The sequence below is a fragment of the Protopterus annectens genome, chromosome 1.part2 (assembly GCF_019279795.1).
Source record: "Protopterus annectens isolate FY-2018-M chromosome 1.part2, PAN1.0, whole genome shotgun sequence".
Lineage (NCBI taxonomy): Eukaryota > Metazoa > Chordata > Ceratodontiformes > Protopteridae > Protopterus > Protopterus annectens.
The window spans coordinates 9,621,139-9,641,939 of NC_056727.1; positions in this window are offsets into that span (position 1 = coordinate 9,621,139).

Below are 20,801 nucleotides of genomic sequence, written 5' to 3' on the forward strand. Positions count from 1 at the left end.
ACACACTACAGACCCAACAGAATGAACTACACATAATAATACACACAGCAGTATCTCAGCCAATAAGCCCCTAAGGTGAAACACTTCAAAACCAAATGTCTTGGTCACAGGCAACTCCATAGGGAGACATGCAGATGTCCTCCTCACCAGTCTGGACAAGGAGAAGGTCACGGTTAGCTGACTGTCACATCATGCACACACTCAAGTCTCCCATCAACAAATACCATTATGACTCTGTCATAGTCCATTTTGGATTGAATGACTTCAGATGTACCTCAATGGATTATATGAAGAGAGACAAGACTGAGTCACATTATTTTTCCCAGGCAGGTATGTCTCTAGCCCTAAACAGCATTCCACCTTCACCCTGAATTATGTCTCAATATAATGAAAACATGATTGACTTCAACAATTGGCTTAGCTTCTGATGTCAGTCCAGGAGGAGCCAACATCTGTCAGCCTGGGTATGGTCAACAGACCACACTGCTTTGCCAGATATGGTCTTCATCTGTCTCTTGACTTTTGGTTACTGGCAAAGGTACTTGCCTTCTCCAAAGTGCCTTTTTTTCACCAATGTCAGAACAACTAAATTCCCAACGTCAAAAAAATCCACTACAGACAAACTCAAGGTTATGCTCCTTAATGCAAGGAATCTAAATCAGAAACTACACACATACTGGAACCACTCCTTGCCATGGGAGATGCCAGTGTCTGTGCTGTCACAGCAACATGGTTCAAGGCTGTAGACAGCCCCGTGGCCATGCAAGGCAACAATCCCTTCCACATGCTCAGACCTCAAAATGAGCATGAAAGAACAAAAGGCAGATGTGTATACATCTTCATTAAAGAGAAATACACCTCAAGACTGGTCCAACAGTATGGCTTCCTAGATCAACTCCAAGTCCAACTAACTGTAGGAACCTCCTTACTTATCACTGTTAGCTATAGGTCCCCCACCAGGAACCATGAGAACCATTCTGTCTACTTGGACCTACTTCAGTCACTCATTATACAGCCAAACTCCTTCGTTATAGGTGATTTCAACTCTCCTTCCATTGATTGCAAGTCATATATGAGAAAAAATACACTCACTTAAGGTTCCTGGACTTTATTAATACAAATGCTCTGGAACAGATAGTCTCACCCACACAAGGGGCTCAAACGTCCTAGACTTAGTACTCGCCAACATATGGAGTCTCTGCACTACTCCCTGTGTGTTGCCCTCCCTGGTAAGGTCTGATCTGAATTCACTCTCATTCAAATTAATGATCATACCTGAACACCTTCAAGATCAGAAAGGATGAAAAATTTCTCCAAAGCAAACTATAGCCTCCTTAGCAATGCCATAAATAGCTGCAAACCCTCTGCTACCACTGTCAACAATGACTGCTATACAGAGGTGTACAAAAATGTCCTGTATAAACATATATACAAATGTATAGACTCGGCTGTACCTGAATGGATCAAAAAAAGGTCCTCACAAAATAAACAAGCCACCCTGGTGAACATCCAGCATAAATAGTTTATACAACAAGTGGAAAAAACTAATGTCTAAGAACAAGAAGGAACTGACTCAGTACAGGAAGGACACCCTCCACAGCTTAAGCAAGCAAATTAGGTATCTTGTAAAGTTATCTAAAGCCAAATACAAAGCTAAACTAGCATCCTTAGCTAAAGATAATCAGGAGGCATTATTTAGCTACTTCAGAAATCTAAGAAGGAAGGGTCAGCATTGTGCCAAACTAGTAGTGAATGGTGCCACACATACAGACCCTGAGTACATCACCAACCTGCTAGCAGACAGATTTGGGGAAAACTTCACTCCCTTGTCCCCACTAGACATACCCCAAAGCATACCTGCCATCAGTCATCTACCTAGTATTTCCAAAGAGCAGGTCATAACTGCACTCACCATGGCCAAAAACACAGCCTCTATAGGACCAGATAACATCCCAGGTTGCCTACTAAATGGTCTAAAACAGGACCTAGAAGAGCCAGTTGGCCCTCTCCTCAACCACAGTTTAAGTACTGGCTTCATCTCAGCAGAGTGGAAAACAGCAACAGTAATTCCCTTGCACAAAAGGGTCCATCAACTGACCCTGAGAACTATAGATCCATAAACCTAACCAGTCTTATCTGCAAGAACATGAAGATAATCATCATGGACCTTATCAATAAAGACATAGGTGGCCTTCAAACTCTTGATCTGACCTTCAAACTCCTGATCTAACCCAGCTTAGCTTTGTTAGGGTAGATCATGTTTATTAAACCTGGGGACTTCTTCAAGAATGTCACCAAAACCCTGGATGAAGGCAAAACAGTACATACAGCCTATCTTGACTTTGCAAAAGCTTTTGACACAATCCCTGAGTCAGGCATCATTGAGAAACTCACACTGCTGGGAATTAACCAGTATGACACTAGATGGGTAGCCAACTGGCACATGGCCAGAAAGCATACAGAAAAATCTGAGGATTCCACCTCTACCAGCAGACCAGTTACCACTTGTGTACCACAAGGATCTGTGCTGGGCCACCTACTGGTTGGAATCTATTTCTCAGAAGATGAGGGGTAAAATAGATGGCCTGTGGCTTATCATATTCATCAGTAACTGCAAACTGGGTGCAATCACTGAGTCCTCCAACAATATTGACATACTACAAAAAGGGCTTACACAGAAATGATTGGTACCAAAGCCACAAACTTAAACTAAATGCAAAACAATGCACTATCATCCCTTTCAGTAAAAGGAAAATCCCTGCAAATTACATTATTAACAGTACCCCTTTAGCTCAAATCCTGTGGCAAGAAATTTGGGAACTCAGATTGATGGCAACCTTAACTTCACTCACCATGTGTCCACAGTGCTAAGGAAGGCCTTCTATGTTGCACATCTCATACATAAGGAAATCACATTCAGAGCTATGGATGTTATAACTCCTCTGTACTCATCCCTCATCAGGCCACCAATAGAGTACAATGCTCCATTCTGTATGCACCTCACCAGACACCTGCAGCAGCTGGAGAGACCTCACAGGTTTCTCATTAAAACAAATTCAAGGCCTGCAACACATGACCTACATGGATAAATTGAAAGCCCTGTCACTGTACTCTGCATTGTAAAGGCTGCTGAGTGGTGACTTCTGGCTGGCCTACATAGCAGTTTCAGATCCTGCCTAATGGAAATGCTATATATCCAAAAGTCACATGACATGAGATTCACTCACTCTAGGAATCTTAACCTAGCTTGCAACATTAGCAGGACTTGCTGGAGAGACAGTTATATCTCCCAGAGATTGCCACTCCTCTGACACAACTCCCAATTCACAAAAAACAGAGCTCCTCAATAACCCTATTTAAGTATAACTTAGACAACTGGATGGGAAACTGTAAATGTACCTGGGGGGGGGTGTTACCTATGTCCCTCTTGGATAAGGGCAGTCGGTGCTGATCATAGACTCATGCTGCAAATATACACCATACAACTTGGTCAATATGGGAACATGGGTATAACATGGCCAGGCTTATAATGGTCATAGGGCCAATAACATAGTAATCTCCTATGAACCTATGAACCTAAGGTGACATCTGCCTGGGCTCCAAGCCAGTGTCTGATCCTGCCCTGGTGGGATGAGTTCACATGCAATAATCTGATATAGCCAATGGCATCAGCATTGTCAGTTTAGTATATGGTGATAACAGTGTCCCATATGGTGGTATAAAATGTTCTGTGTAATGTCAAGCAACAGCTCAACCACACACACACACACACACACACACACACACACACACACACACACACACACACACACACACACACACACACACACACACACACACAAACACACACACAAACACAGCTGACTGCATTGAGAATAGATCTCCTACCTCTCTAAGTACACAGTACTGCATGCAAGCACCATGGCACAAGCCTGAATTTTACATGTCTGCAGGTCAACTTAGAGTGGATTGCATCAGCAGGCCATGTGGAAGATATGATGTTGGGAGGGTTGCATGACATGGATGTGTAACTGTAGGACAACATGTCTACTTTCCTTAGTAGACACACACACACACACACACACACACACACACACACACACACACACACACACACACACATACACACACACACACACACACTTGACTGCAGTGAGAACAAAACCCCTTCTCAGTGTACAGACTATAAAACACAGCACTTTAGAGAAGTGCCACAGCACAAATTTGACTTTTATATGTCTGCAGGTCAGCTTATAATGGATGACATCAGCAATCCCTGGAGAGAAGTAGGTGAGAGGTCTGCTTGAAATGGATGTGTAGGCAGGTCCAAGTATCAAAATACTGTCAATTTATGGGATTGGGGAGGTAACTGCATGACACACACTTACTCTTCTGGCTAGACACTCATACATACAGACAGCTGACTGCAGTGAAAATAAAACCTTACCTAAGTACGCAGACTGCAGAACTCGGCACTTTACACAAGCGCCACAGCACAGGTCTGACATTTGCATGGTTGCAGTGCACTTATAGTAGATGACATCAGCAGGCCATGTGGGGGAAAACAGATTTGGAGGCCTGCATAGGTACATAGATTCATAGGTTCATATGAGGCCAGTAGCCTAACAGCACTAGGATGTGTAGAAGCCTAAAAACACAAGTACCTTTATTAAGCATAGTTGGATGTTTGAGTTTAGCAGATCAAGGGTGTCAGTATCACCGACTGGCCCTGTCCATGAGGGAGCACACAACATTATAGATTATACTTTGTAACTTTGTACTGCGGTTGATAAATGTGTGTAAAAAAATACTGAGCCACCAGGGTTGTACTGCTTGGGGGGGGGGGGGTGTGGACAACACATGTATGTATTGTGACTATATAACATACTTAGAATGCGCCCTGAATCTACAATGTTTCCACGTGTAGTTTTATGTCATACAAAGGAAATGGACAATAGACACAAATAAGAAAGCATCATATATACAGTTCCACAGTGCAACGAGCAACAGATTTGTGTGATTGTTAACAAAGTATACACGCATGCGAGATACACCTGTTTGCACATAGGTAAGCAGTGTGCAAATGAGAGCCACATTGCTAATGTCTGCCAAGCAGAATGCAGCAGTGGCAAGAAATTTCATGTATAAACAATTGTGTATGTATTTTTCTCAAAAGTTAAAGCCATACCTGTCAAGATAGCAGGACTATGTTTACAGGATTATACTAAACAGTATACCCACAGTCATACATTTGATCATAAATGTAATAATACATAGATTACTCAATCAGTAAAAATAATACTATATAGAATATAGTGTACTCAAACCCAGGACCATGTGTATTACAGACCTACATTTACAGCTGTTGCCACAAGAATGGTGAGAAAACAGTTCTCTATGTTGTACTTCATTGCTGTAAACTGCAATGTCACAGCAGTAAAACAAAGGTTGCACACGCTGTACTGGAACCCAGTACCATCTGTACTCCAGGCTGTTTTTTTATGATGGCCAAGGGCTTTAGTTGAATGTAACCGGTTACTTTTTTTGTCCATCTGCTTCATAGGTGGTGCACCACGCTTTGTGCAAACCAGATAAACACAGCCATTACCTGCTTCAGCTGTTTGTGATATATGGTGCATCACACAAAAAATGAGAAGAATAAGAAAGGAAAAACTTAGTAATGGACACATATAAGTAAAATAAGAGTCTGCTGTCACAAGTTAAGGTACTTTGTGTACATATCCACCACTATTTACTTCATTACTGCACCAAGTTAAGATATACAAGCATATGACATAGTATTATTAAAGAATACATTCTAGGTTAAGACATCACCTTTCAAATGCAGCAGTTGACACACTTTTATTTCAGGCCTAGAATTTCCATGTCTCTACTCCCATGGTATTGAAATATGCAGGAAAAAAACAGAATGTAGGCTATATGGATGCTTTATAGCTTGCTGAATAGCTCCACCATACTGAAAATCACCTGTTTATGCTGTATTTAGCACCTATGAAAAATATCTGCTGCTTTACTGAATATATAAATTCTGTTGGTGCTCATTAGTGCATGATGTGCATCTATGCACCAAAGCTGAGATAAGATAACCACAGCTGATCATGTTATTACTTTTCCCCATGCCTCTGATATTGTGCAAACATGCAGCTCAAAAATTGGAGGAAAGGTTGCAAACCCTGTAATAGGGCCCAGGGCCTTCTATACTGTAGCTCTACACATACACATCCTGCCACAGGAATAATTATGTGACATGCATCGAGAAACCTGCTAGTCATTCCTCCATTTACTCTGGTTGCACTAATTACTGCATCATGCAGACAAGGACAAAAATTAAAAAAAAGAAATTTTAACTTAAAGGGGACAGAGATGATGCATTTTAACAAGAAATAAAGAGATTGAATCAGAACTTGTGAATTGTGCATTGCTTACATGCACTTTTATGCTTCACAGACCTACATGTACACCTCTGTAAGTGTAACCTGATACATGCCCCTGATGTCGTCATTCAGGTTTGCCATGCATTCAACACAAACACTGTGGAAGTGCTTATATGAAGTGAACATCCCTACACGGTTACCGGTTTTTTGGATTCAACAATTCTAACAAGTTTTGACCTCATTTGCATATTCACTGTGCTGACAGCCTTGAAGCTACATGGTTGATGATGGTGTAGACAGGGAAACTGAAGGGGAGCCCAGTGTTGTACAGTCAAGGGAGGTTATTACAAAGGTATATATCTGCACAGAGGAATGCAGGTTTTGAATACTATGTTTCATGGGGTTTATACTTTTAGCTGTCTAAATTAGTTACTAGTACATTGTTCTTTGGGGGTGGGGGTGCAAAGCTGCAGTTATGTCATGGCACTTAAAAAGGAATTGTTACTTTTGTTAATATAATTTTTTAGCATCCAACATGCCTGATAATGTCATAATGTTTGTGGGGTTACATGTTATGGTCTGTTCTGTACAAATCTACAGACATTTACTTGCTCTTGTTTCCTATAGACTCCTTTCTGTGCCTATATTCAGAAAACTTTTGAATACATGGGCAACACAAGCACGGAGTCTATGCAGTTGCTTTACAGATTGTTGAATCGCTCCACCATGTTGATTTGCTTCATTAGCATACAATTCAGCTACTTATGCTGTAATTTGCATGCCAGATATGTTTCCATGTTTGTGTGAGTGCATGCCACTGTGCGAAGTTTACTTTATCTAATACTCTTTCTGGCCATGTGTACATAGTGGCATGAGGGGCACCTCATCAAAAATGATTGCGTAGGCTTTATTGAACCCCCCCCACCCAATTGAGAGGGCAGAGAGTATTTGCATTTTATGGCTCTGACAATGGCAAGTTGAGATACATATTTGGGCCATTTTTATGAACTTATCTAGTCACTTAATGTTTGGCAAACATCTGAGGTGTATGGTCATACAAGTTCCTGTAATTGATGTGTGAGTGTGTGTGTGTGTGTGTGTGTGTGTGTGTGTGTGTGTGTATTCTTGTGCATGTGAGTCAAAGATCAAAGTATTAGCAATGTAATGGGAATGAAATAATAAAGGCTAAAGTTATTGGTAACTAATGATGTTAAGAGAGAGAGAAAGAGAGAGAGAGAATATGAGAATAATTTTCTTAGTTGTATAGTGTGTTTGGGGCTTGTACTTTTGAAACTTAGGGTGGTATTCATACTCATTACAAAACATACAAAGGCTATCTATGCTGTCTGCATGCTTCCTCAGTAAAGTCATAATTCATAGAGGCCATTGACACTAAAGCATGATGGCTATAAATAGGTGAAAGCATATGATGTTATAATAAGATGCAAATGAGAAATGATTGAAAATGACATATGCAGATGAGTCCTTCTCCCACCTATTTGTGATTCATAGTCAGAACATCACACGTTTTTGCAGAATCTGCAGATTCATTATAATAAGTAGAATCACTTCTTTTCCAGCTACTTTGCAATTCATGATGATGCTGTCACTTGCAAGTACCTTATTTCCTGATGCGAGCTGCTTGTTTTGGCCGAGCCAAAACTACCTATACCTAACAGTGCTTGCCAGCCAAGAAGGCAGATATATAGACAGAGAATAACTCATTATAATTTTGACAATCATGAGATACTTGATATGTGTAGAATGGGCAGGGATATAGTAAGAGTCTTAGTGAGTATATATGGAGCCCACAGGAGCACTATGGGAATGTGTGGCCTTCCTAACCCTGTTGACACAAAAGTATGTATAGTTCTCACTCTACTTGCTAAAGGGACTTTCTATTGGACATTTCACAGGCTGGTGTCATGTCTATTTTGTCAGTTCTTGGATATACTCTTGACAGATGTGGATCAGTACACATATTTCCCAGTGTCACTTCAAGACCAAACCCTGACTATGCATGCCTTTTAGAGGTAGCATGTTTCTTTGAGGTACTAGGTGTGATAAATTTCACCTGTTTTGCAAGCAGTGCCCCATTTGGCCATGGGGAAGAACTACCACAATAGAAAGGGTTATCATTACATCAGTTACCAGGTAATGCGTGATGCATGGAGGAGAATCATCAATATCTATGCCCAGCATCTGGCAGTACAAATATTTCCTAAATCTGGCTCACTCTACCACCTCTTCCTGCATGGTAGGATGCCCAGTGGTCACTGTGATGGTAAGTGGAAAAATAGGGACGTCTTCACTGTTGGGGTAGTGGCACTGGTCCTGTAGGCACCTTGGCATGTGGCAACCAGACAAGCCTCATTGAACATGGGCTTCAGGACTTGGTCAAGGATGTGGTGGAACAAGTAGTGGACAGATGCCTTCAGCCATTCCAAGATTCTTTTAGCAGGGAAAAGACTTGCTGCCCTGGTTGATGCCAGTTACCTTGAAACCACAGGCCCCTCGCACCTCAATATTAAAGTCTTCTACTTGCAACAACATCAGGCAGTGGAAATGTTTATGGTCTTGTGGACTGGGGAATTTTTTGGACTAGAGTCTTTTTCACCTCAATTCCTTCCCTTATCATCTCTCCTACATCATTTCACCTACTTCCCATCTAAACTACTCTTTTACAATAATATATTTGAAGAATTAGGATGGACTATTCCCCATTAAAAACACAGTGCTCCTCCTCACCCATCTTCTACAGCACAACCTTCAATGTTTTCCTTTTGTGCTTCCCTCTTTGTTATGTCTTCCCTTTTTCAGCCTTTCTTATCTTTCCCCTTCAGGTCTTTAAAGCAATCATCAGGGTGTCCACATAAGGATACCCATATAAACAGATTAAGTACCTTTATTTATTAAGATATTAATAAATTCCAGGCTGTCTGCCACTTGCCTTAAAGGATAACTCCACCTTAGAACTCAAAGCACGTTTGTTTCATTGTATCTTTGTTTTCCGAGCTATTTCAATGCTTCAAAATCACTCCAAGTGCTTCTTTTACAATTTTATTTTTATTTTATTTATTTTTATTTATTTTACATTTGTTAACCGGGTTAGTCTGGCTGAGCTTTTGGCTCATTTTTAGCAGGGACCTGGGAAGAAATGCTCCTCAAGACTAGAAAACAATATATTAAATTTTAGTAGCATAGTAGTATGTCAGAAAAATATGTATTAGTGTATGTATTAGTAATATGCTTAGTGCATTTAAGTCTTGAAAAGGGTTAACACATTTATTCTATTTCACACTGCATAAAATCTGTACGAATTGCAGAAGCTTTCTAACCTTGTATTGTCATGAAATATGCACAGCTATTGCTTATGCTTTGGAAATCTACAGGAAAGCAGATAAGTTCTGCTTGTGTCAGGAAAATAATGAATAGATGTATCGCTTGTTATGAGACTTAGACAAGGAGTTCCGCTTGTGCTGTGAGAAAATACACAGCTGCAGAAGCTATAGATAATCAGAACAAAGACTGCTTGAAAATATGAACTGCAATCAGTATTTGCTTGTGTCTAAGGTAGAAAAGTACCTTGAAATGTAACACATGTATTAGAACTGCACAATAGAAGTTTGTAACGGGCTAGGGCCCACCATGGCCAGGTTGTTTTTCTCAAAAAGTTTTTCTTAAATCCAGTCATGTCAGCAGAAAATCTGAGTAACATCTGCTGTAGAACAATACTGAAAGTTGTGTTTAATTACGTCAGCCATAGAAGGCCATGTCTTGTAGAATAGTATAAGAATAGCATACTTCCTGTTAGGAGTTAGGCAAAATCCTGTATTTGCATGTTTTTGTCTCCTTGCAGCAAGTTATTAAATGTGCCTTAACTGAACCTTACGTGTATTGGTCTTTGAAGGTTTTTCCTTTGACATAGTAACAATCAGCTATAGGATCTTACAACCCGAGACCTGGAGAGAGAAAAAGCTCTTCAGGCAATTCAACTATACAAAGTATTAACAATTGGCAGACAAGTCTGTGAGTTGTTAAAAACAAGGTTTTAAACAATTTGCAGAAGAAAATGTGACTAGTTACAATATTATTTAAGCTGCTTAGAGCAAAATGAGTTAATAGTTAGGCAGATGCTTATTTAAAGTGGGTAGGATCTAGTTGTATAGGAGCTTGAAAACAAGAAAGGAAAGTAAGAATGGCTAGTAGGAGATGTAGGGGAGGTAGAGTATAGGCGACAGACTAGACAGGTAGGTTATTTTGAGACTAAGAATTAAGAGTAGTTGGCGATAGAGGAAGGGAAGAGGTAGAAGAGGCAGGGGAATAGTGTTAGAGATACATTAAGAGTGAGGTGGTGAAATAGGTGAATGGATGGTGGTTTCAGGGTGTTAGGCTATAATGGCAAGGCCACTTTGTTTTTAGGTATTTCCTTTTGGCTAATTTGAAACTTTTGCTATGCTGTAGGGATTTTATTTCCAAGGGGAGTTGTTTCCAGGATGTAGCTGGGTTATAGTTATAGAGAAAGCAGCCTATTTTGGTTTTGGGTTTGTAGATGTCTAATAATTCTTGATTTGAGCTGTGTAGCATCCTAGCAGGGGAATATTTGGATATGATAGTGGAGAGGCTTGGGCAGAAGGAGGGTAGATAGAGGATAGAGTGGATGATTTGTAGTTGGTATAGTTGGAGCAGTTGAGGGAATTCTAGCCTGTCTAGTTGCTGTAGTGCTAAGCAGTGGTGTGACTTGTAGGTTTGGTTAGCTGCAAATCTGGCAGTCTTATTATAGGTAGTTTCAAGCTTGGAAATAAGTATAGCATTTAGGTTTGTGAATATGGGACAGCTGTACAGGAGTGTTGGGAGTAATAAAGCCTGTGAGAGAGTTATTCGAGCAGTGTTAGTTAAGTATTTTTTGCTATGGAAAAGGTGTCCAAGTTTCGGATGAGTTCTTTTTACCACGTTAGTAATATGGAGATCAAACTTAAGCTGATCATCTATTGTAACACCTAGCAATTTAGTACTAGATTTAGCTGAGATGATAGTATTGTTGCATGATAAGATGGTAAATGTACTTTTGTGTGTGGTGAGGTTTTTAGGGAAGAAGAGTAGGAGCTTAGTTTTTTTTTTTTTTTATTAAGTATTAGTTTGTTATCACTAAGCCAAGTCTCAATGGTGTGGAAGGATGCCTGGGTATTTGAATGGAGGTCAGTTGGGTTGTCAGCAATGGTTATAACAGTTGAGTCATCAGCATATTGCACAAGAGATGACTGGGGACAAGAGGAGTAGAGCAAGTTGGTGAAAATATTAAAGAGTAGTCGTCCAAGTATGGACCATTGGGGGACTCCCATTTGTACAGTGAGAGGGCAGGATAGTGCAGAGAGACATTTAATTGATTGCTGATGGGTAGAGAGATAGCTGGAAAACCAGGAGACAGTAGGGGGAGAGAAATGTAAGTTAGTGAGTTTATCTAGAAGGAGTGGGTGAGAGACAGTATCAAAGGCTTTAGAAAGGTCAAGGAATAGGCATGAGACAAGTTTATTGTTATCACAAGCTAGGGAGACTATATTGATGAATGATATGAGTGCAGTAGTTGCACTATGCTTGGGACGGAAATCATGTTGTGTGAGTGTGAGAAGATTTTCCTGGTGAAGGTACTGCATTACCTGCTTGTGAATGCATTTCTCTAGGATTTTTGAGAGTGGAGAGAGTATGGCAATCGGTCTGAAGTTGGGTATGTCTGAGGAGTTTCCCCCTTTGTGAATGGGTAGAGTAAAGAAATTCTTCCATACAGTGGGGATGTAGGATTCAGAAATGGATCGGTTGATTAAGATGGATACAGGACAGGCAAGAGGTTCAGAGGCAATCAGCAGGAAGTAGGAGTGTATCTTGTCAACAGATGGGGAGCAAGGTTTAAGTTTAGAGAGTAATGACTTTACATAGTTAGTTGATACTGCTTTTAGAGAGAAGGAGTTAGGAGGGTTTGGAAGAGGTAGGGGGTGCTAGTGTTGTTTCTGGGGGGGAGAGAATTTATTATGGAGGTTATCGAGTTTATAAAATGATTGTTAAATTTGTTGGCTATGTCTTCAGGTGTTGCATTGGGGCACGGGTTAGGAGAGAAAGGGTTTCCTGGATGAAGAGTCTGTTTAATAGAGCTCCAGAATTTCTTTGGGTCTGATTTAAGAGTAGAGGGCGGATTGGCATAGAAGTTTATTTTGTAATAATGGATGATTTTTATTTAATCTTATTTCTGAGTTCTTTATATTTCTGAAGAAGAGAAAGGGTCCTAGTTTTAGTCCACATTTTCCAAATCCTATCCCGGTCTTTCATGTGGGTTCTAGTAGATTTAGTGAACCAAAGGAGCAAGGGAGTTAAGAATGTTTAGGAATGTAGTGTTGTAAGAGTGGACAGCTTCATTTAAAGGAAGAGTGGTGAGGTAAGACCAGTTAATTTTGGAGAGTTGGTGAATAAAGGAGTTAGGACAAAAATGAGAAACTGAGCAGGTGGTAATAAATTTGTTAGGTTTGGTAAGGTGGGGAGTATGTCTGGTAACTGTTATAGGGCAGTGGTCACTGAGGGCATTTGAAAGGGTTTGGGAGTTATGATAGTTTTGAGGGTGGGAGACCAATATCCAGTCAAGAAGAGAGCTAGGTAGGTGAGATTTATTAATGTAAGTTGGGGTTGTGATTAGCTGCTCAAACCCATGTAGGTTTATACAGGAAGTAGTGTTGGGAGCTTGTATTGTAAGCCAATCAATATTTACATCTCCCAGTATAATTATTTCATTGTGGATAGTATGTGAGAGGTGAAATAGGATGTTCTCAAGTATGTTAATATTATCACCAGGGGGAATATAGATTGCTGCGACAGTTATGGTGTTGAAACTGTTAAGTCTGAAGTTGGTCAGTAGGAGTTTAGCTGGTGAGGAGGAGGGTAAGTCTAGTGTGGGACTGATTTGGGAGAGACAATTGGAGTATAGTACGGGGACTCCTCCTCCTTTTCTTTTAGGTCAATCTAATCTAAGGATATTATAGCCGGGAGGGATGATTTCATTGTCAAAATGGTGTGGTTATAACCATGTTTCAGTTAGGGTAACTATGTCAAGAGTATAGTTAGCTATCCAAGCATTGAGCTCTTGAACTTTATTTACAAGGCTTCTGACATTGATAGAGCAAAAGTGTACTTGTTTTTGTGGGTTGAAAGGTTTAGATACAAGGGTGTTGTTGTTCATGGTAGTGTCTGTAGGGCCTAGGTTAGGATGAATGTCACCAGACAGAAGTAGAGGTTTATAATGGGGTTTTAATTTGAGTAAGTAGAGTTTGTTTTTTTGTTTTAAAGGGGTGGGGAGAGATATTTTTATTTTAGAAATGGGAGTGGTTTGGGGAAGGATGGAAGAACAAATTATAAGATAGAGTTGTGCTGTAGTACTTCAGTTAAGAGTGATGTTTGAGGGATGGAAATAGGGAGTAGGTAATTGTGAGTGATAGTAGGTGAGGTGATAGAGTATAAGGAGTAGAGAAGGTAAGAGTATAGTTCGAGTTGTAAGAGGCATGTCACTTGATGGGATGTAGAACAGAGGAAGAGAGGAAGGGGTGGGAGTAAGGTATAGTAGTCTTAGATAGTGGATAGTAGGTAAGTGTGGGGAGGAGCAAAAGAGGGAGGTAGTATGAGAACAGGAAGTAAAGGGGTGGGGGATTTGGGAGGAAGTGAGGGGGTGTGGTTATATGGATACGTATAAAGGTAATGATATGAGTTACAAAATGGTGACTGATGTGGCCTGCCATGGTTGTTTTTTTGGTTTCATTCCTTCTTCCCAGAATACATTTCAAGTCCGCTTTATATAAGTCATGCTAGTCATAAGGAAGTGGTGTTGTTTTGTCATGCCATTAAGATAGAATAGCAGGAGTGTGAAGCACTGTCATCTAACACACCTTCTGTAACAGAGCAACTTCTGTGTTTCCTTGATTCAGCCTCATTTATATGTCTATCAGCTTTTTCGATACTTTTGTAGTTCTAAAGAAATTGATAGGCCTCCCCCACACACACTCATCCTAAGATCTAAAAATTCTCACTGCAGTAAATTATCCTTGCTGTATCATATGCAACTGGCAAGTACTAATGTAAGGACTCCAAAGTAAGTCTGTCTGCTATTCCCAATGCCTTCACTGGGAAGTTTTTCTCTCTGTGATGAATGATGCAGAATTAAAACATGCTTTACTAATTCCTTAATTATTTCTGCCAAGTTCACCCTCCTGTTTTTCTATTTTGTATTTATTTATACTTTGCTAACCAGGAAAGTGAACTAGTTCCAGGACCCTTTTCAGTCACATCCAGGGTTACATTGGCAAAGATAATAATGAGTAATAAATGCACTTAGCAATGCAAAAAAAAAAATACCATCATAAAGACATTTAACAAACACTGCATGTGCAACATATAGCCAAGGTTGTTGTTGTTGCGTCTTTCAGCTTTTCCCGGTTAGGGGTCGCCACAGCGGAACTCCGGTCTGTTAATGATTGGCAGTTGATTTTTACGTGCCGAGTTGCCAGCCCTGATGCACAACCTTCAACAAAGGTACACCCAGGTATGACAGTGAATAAGTAAAACACTAAAAAGCATTTACTACAATGTATGCATTAATAATGCTTAACTGTACTATGTTGAAAGAGTGAACAGGACATACAGCCAACCCAATTAGTAAAACATTACAAGAAAATCTTAGTAAGCTAGAGTTTTCACTTTGTTATTCCTTAAAACCTCTCATAAAAGAGGATAATAGGATGTATGCAAATTTCCCCTTAAGGTCATCAGATGTTTCAGCTATATAGTAGTTCTGAATGCCCATGACTTTTTTTTCTTTTTAAGTTTTTTAAAGGACAAATTCAGGCTAATAAAATCTTTATAGGTGGAGATATAAAGAGAGTACACAATGAAGACAAAGTTTTGAGTTCATGCATTGAAAAAGACTAATGGAAGACTAGCCTTACGAGCAGAATGAGCAAAGTTAGGATCGATTTGGACACTACAAGGTTTTGAATTTGTTTACCTTTTCTATCTATTTAATATAAGCAGGGATGCTGCCCTATAATTTTAACACATAGTGGGAACAGAGAGAATTCCAGCAGTGTTGCATGATTTACTGACAGCTACTTTGAGTTTATTTCTAGAACAAGGATCTCTAGTAGGTAAGTACTACATTACAATGTTTTCTAATGATGACCATTTTTGAGGAGAATATAAGTGGTTGTGAGCAGTGGTTAGTTGTGAGTTATCTGGTTTGGAAGTTCAAGCCAGTTTAGTTGTTTTAATGCCAAGCAATGATATGTTTTCTTTTACAGAGCAAATGTAGAACTAAATGCATCAACAAATGCCTTCCCCACCATGCTGTACCAAATAATCATACAAATACAGGAGAGCAGAATGTACATTATCCATGGACCATGACTCAAACAAACTCATATTAGTTAGAAGTTTCTGAAAAAAAGACACTGGTCAAGTTCAATAGCACAGTATTAAATAAATACATCCTCCATCAAGGAATTGAACCTGGAGAGTCTGTAATGGATGATGTAGAGAATCTCGATTCAATTCTTCATTTAATATTCACTTCTGTAGTGCTGTGCTCTTGGACTTTAACAAGACCCTTGCCTCCATGAGCCTTTAATTGATAGAACAGTTCTTTTTGGTTCTAGTTCGAGAAGCATCTTGATTCAAACATTCCACCTATTTGTTTGATTTGTATATTTAAATCTCAGACACACACACATATTTTTGTGTACATGGTATGTATGTAATGCAGGCATAAAATGCTACAGTTATCAGGATTGATCTGCCACCACAGCTACAGTTCATACTGGCATTCCCGCATTCCAAAAACATGCAGGAGGTGGACTGGACACCCTAAATTAGCCATAGGTGTGAGTGCATGTGGAAATGTGTAGTCGGATGTAGTACCATGTCAGGGCTAGCCACCCAGTGGTGTAAACCTTGGCTCTAGATGATTGTCACTAGTAAAGTGATACCCCGACCCAATGTGCAAAAATGGGAAGCAAGGGGTTGTAAATGGATGGATTCAGGGATTCCTGGAAGACAGTATATTGACATCAGTATAAAACAGTGTATGACCCTTAGATGACAGAACTCAATACTGATGGTGAAAGCATGGAGCATGAATCCTACATGCAGTGCAGCTTTAAACATACTGTGACAGGCCGGGCAATAAGCACAGTGTGATTCTGTATGGCTCTGATCTACATTGTATTTTATGCGTGACTTGTTGGATTATCTGCACTTTTGCTTGATGTCATCCTATCTGCTGCAAAGTGTTGCTGTCCTCCCAGGGCATCTTGGCCTACAGAGGATTATTAGAAGGTACTGTACACAATGCTGGACTCTTATATATTGTATTCTTACTATCTCCTCATGCCATTTGCACATTAGAGAGATTATCTATGCACAGATTTGATGTTCTTTACATCTTTTCTTTAATGTTTTTGACATGCTAAACACATTGCGCACCATATAATTACAGGACACACAATATTTTTCATGTTGTATTCCCTAACTAACACTCTACACCTCCTAAACTTCCATTACATGGCTGCAGTTTAGGGGCTCAGTACTACACTGCTGTGCACCCCAGCTTTATTAGTAAAGGGCCTCCTAATACTATGCATGTGTGTGTATGTATGTGTGTGTTGTGAATAGTGCTGTACTGCTGTACACGCTCTTGTGCACCTTTAGAACTTAGATGTTACAGGAAATGGAGCAGCACTTTCAGCTCTCACTGCCGAGTTCATTATTCAATGAGTGCTGCAGATAACAGCTGTGCACTGTGTAGTTTATACCACCCAGTACTGTACTCTATGCAAACAGCAATAAGATTATCAGACAGATTCTGCCTGCCTATGAATCGTGGCCTGGTGCAGCAGTGCATGACTCACCAGTTGTGCTGTGCATCATACAGTGTGAACACAATCATGACTCTGCTCTTACGCGCCTCTTTTTATACATACTCAGCAGAATCAGCCTCCCACACATTCAACTATAAGCATGAAGAAGTTTATAGTGTAAATTGGTAAAGAGATGCACTAGTTAGTCATCTGCACAATACTGGACACAGCCAAAGTGTAGAGCGCTAGTAGGATTGGAAAGCACTGCAGCTGAAATATGTGCAGCTTTAAAGTTAGAATACAAGAGAATGAAAGGACACAGGCACAGGACATTCTACAATAATTGTATTCAAATTAGGCCATTCCCAGTCATAAAAAAATGAAAAAGTAAAAATAAGCAACAAAGTAAATTATCAGATGGTGAAATACATTGTGGTATACCCAAATACAGATGGGTCTTTTTTGATTGCACAGAATTTTCATGTGCTGCAGTATGATTAGTGCCTTCTGACACTGATTCTGAAAAGTACACAACTCATTATGTTTCCTTCAAGAGATTTAATGATTCTGAGTTATACTATGTCAAGACTCAGAGTGTTTGATGATGTCTAGCCTTCGGGAGACCATATGTACAGCTACGCTCTTTTGTAAATGTATTTTCAAAATTAAGCCATTAATACCATTTTCTGAGGAGTAGAAATCAGTAAGCTTTATATGCTTTGTATTTGAGCACTAAGGGCTTGAAATGGGTATCAAACACTTTATGGGTTTGTCTATGTAAACTTCTAATGGCTAAACATCTTATGGACCTCACCATCTATTAAATAGTATTATTTCTATGCTTCATCCATCACTATATGAATTTAGCTCATATAAATAAATTGTGCCAAAAAATGTCCAGAAGTAAATATTCCCACGACTATTGAATGTTGATGCATATAATAAATGCACACTAAACCTGTGGCCTCTACATTATAATTACATAGTTATGAAGCTTAGTATAACTTGAGTCTGCTCACTCTCCATATGCAAGACTGCATTGCAACTTGCACAGAAGCACATCGATAGGATGTTGGACAATGACACATAAATGCAGTTTGATTACTGACTTCACTTCAGACTTGCATTTGTTGAGCTGCTGATGTAATAAAGTTTTTCCCTTCAGTATCTTCTTACCAAAGTTGACATAGCTATGTTTTGTACCACCATATATCTTTATTCTAGTAGTATGAAGTTTATGACAAAAACTGTCAAAATATCATCTGACATATTAATACCATATTGCTCTTTAGTTCAGTTTTTAATGGTGTTTATCATGCAACTCAGTCAGGATAACTCAATAGTAGCCATTTGTTCATGTACATGTCTCCCTATTTCCAGACCATTAAACAAGTTATTCAACAGGACTTGAGGAAGGGATGCAGACAGCTAGATATTAAGTAACCAGCCATTACGATTATCAACTTAATAAATGAATAACTAAGTTAACTAACATTAAGAAAATCTAACTAATGTATTTAAATACTTTGGGTTGTGTGTTCCCCTTCTCTCCACTAAAAAAAAAAAATCCCATCCTGCTTTGTGCCAGTTTTGGAAAGCAAATCATTATCCGTTACTAGAGTTTTCTCCACTATGATTCTAGAATTTTAGTAGGAGTGCTCTGATAAAGCAAGCCTGCCAAGTACATTTAAAAGTGTAGTGATTTTGGCAAAACACTGCTTTTAGCTTGCACTGTTGTTTTTAGGGTATGTCTCCTTTAGACATTTTGAATGATCATATGACCTGGCAAAGATTATTTAAACACATGGCAGGCATTATACAACTAGATTCTGATGTGGTCTTTTTATGTTGAGATGAAAGCTGTTAATCTAGTTTAAAATAAAAAATGAATATTCCTCAAAGCATGGTTTTAGCATTTTGCTGATTTTTGTTCCACATTGAAATGTGGTTCAGGCCAGTTACTAAACAGTTCTAAAGCAGTTTACTACGTTTTCCTTGCTCCCATGATTTAAGACATAGCCATATTTTTTTACTAATTTCGACAAACCCTTGCTGCAGATAAAGTTGTACAAACATCCCTGGTTTGCATAATAAAATGTTCCCATCCTGCAAGTTATATATAAAATATTACTATTGATTTTGCAGCTGTCATGCCTGCAAAAGCAACAAATATACTAACAGAAGGAGCAAGGGTGAGATATATACATTACTTTATCAAATTATCCCTACTGACTTGTAGCAGTGCAAACAATCAAAACAGGAATGCAGTTCGTATCATATAGCAGAATTGTATGAAAAAGGTACAACATGTCTTTTGTATATAAATCTGTCATACAGTGACAATATATTAAATGCATAGATGTGATTAACTGATATATTTACCTTTAGAGGTGGTGTTCTACTCTAATCATTCAGGCTGTATCCTCATGTCCATGCACCATAGAACATGAACTATCAACACACAGCCATGGTGTATTGCTAATATATGTGCTGGGCATGCATTAGCTTCCTACTGCAGAATCATTAAATGGCCATATGCTTAAAACCATTTGTTTATGTTGATTTCTTTTTTTTTTAATCTTCTTCTTCTTGTTTTGGCTTTTCCCGGTTAGGGGTCGCCACAGCGGATCACCTGTCCGCTCATGATTGGCAGTGGAGTTTTACGCTGTCGAGTTGCCAGCCCAACACCCAACCTTCCACAGAAGGCACACACATACACTCACTCACGCCTAGGGCCACTTTAGCAGGCTACAAGTTCAAAAACATGTACAAACTAATATGTACGTTTACATATTCAGACTTTATGATTTTTCCCACCCAAAAACTTTGGAAGACTGGGTTCGAATAACTGATGTTTGGATAATTGATTCCCTACTGTACATACTGACATATACACACATATAAACATGCATACATACACACACACACACACACACACACACACACACACACACACACACACACACACACACACACAGACTTCGCAATACACAACAATAACATCTGAACCGGTTATACATCCCATAATTCAAACTCTATGCCTACATGTAAACAATCAGCATAATAAGTACAAAGTCTAAAGCAGTATTTGGATATGCTGCCATGTATGCCTTACTGTTATGTAAAACACAAAAACTGTATTACATATATACAAAACCACAGACGTTCACTGTAGGCCTTACTGTTATGTAAAACACAAAAACTGTATTACATAGATACAAAACCACAGACATTCACTGTAGGCCTTACTGTTATGTAAAACACAAAAATTGTATTACAGATATACAAAACCATAGACGTTCACTGTAGGCCTTACTGTTATGTAAAACACAAAAACTGTATTACATATATACAAAACCACAGACGTTCACTGTATGCCTTACTGTTATGTAAATCACAAAAACTGTATTACATATATACAAAACCACAGACATTTACTGTATGCCTTACTGTTACGTAAATCACAAAAACTGTATTACATATATACAAAGCCACAGACGTTCACTGTATGCCTTACTGTTAT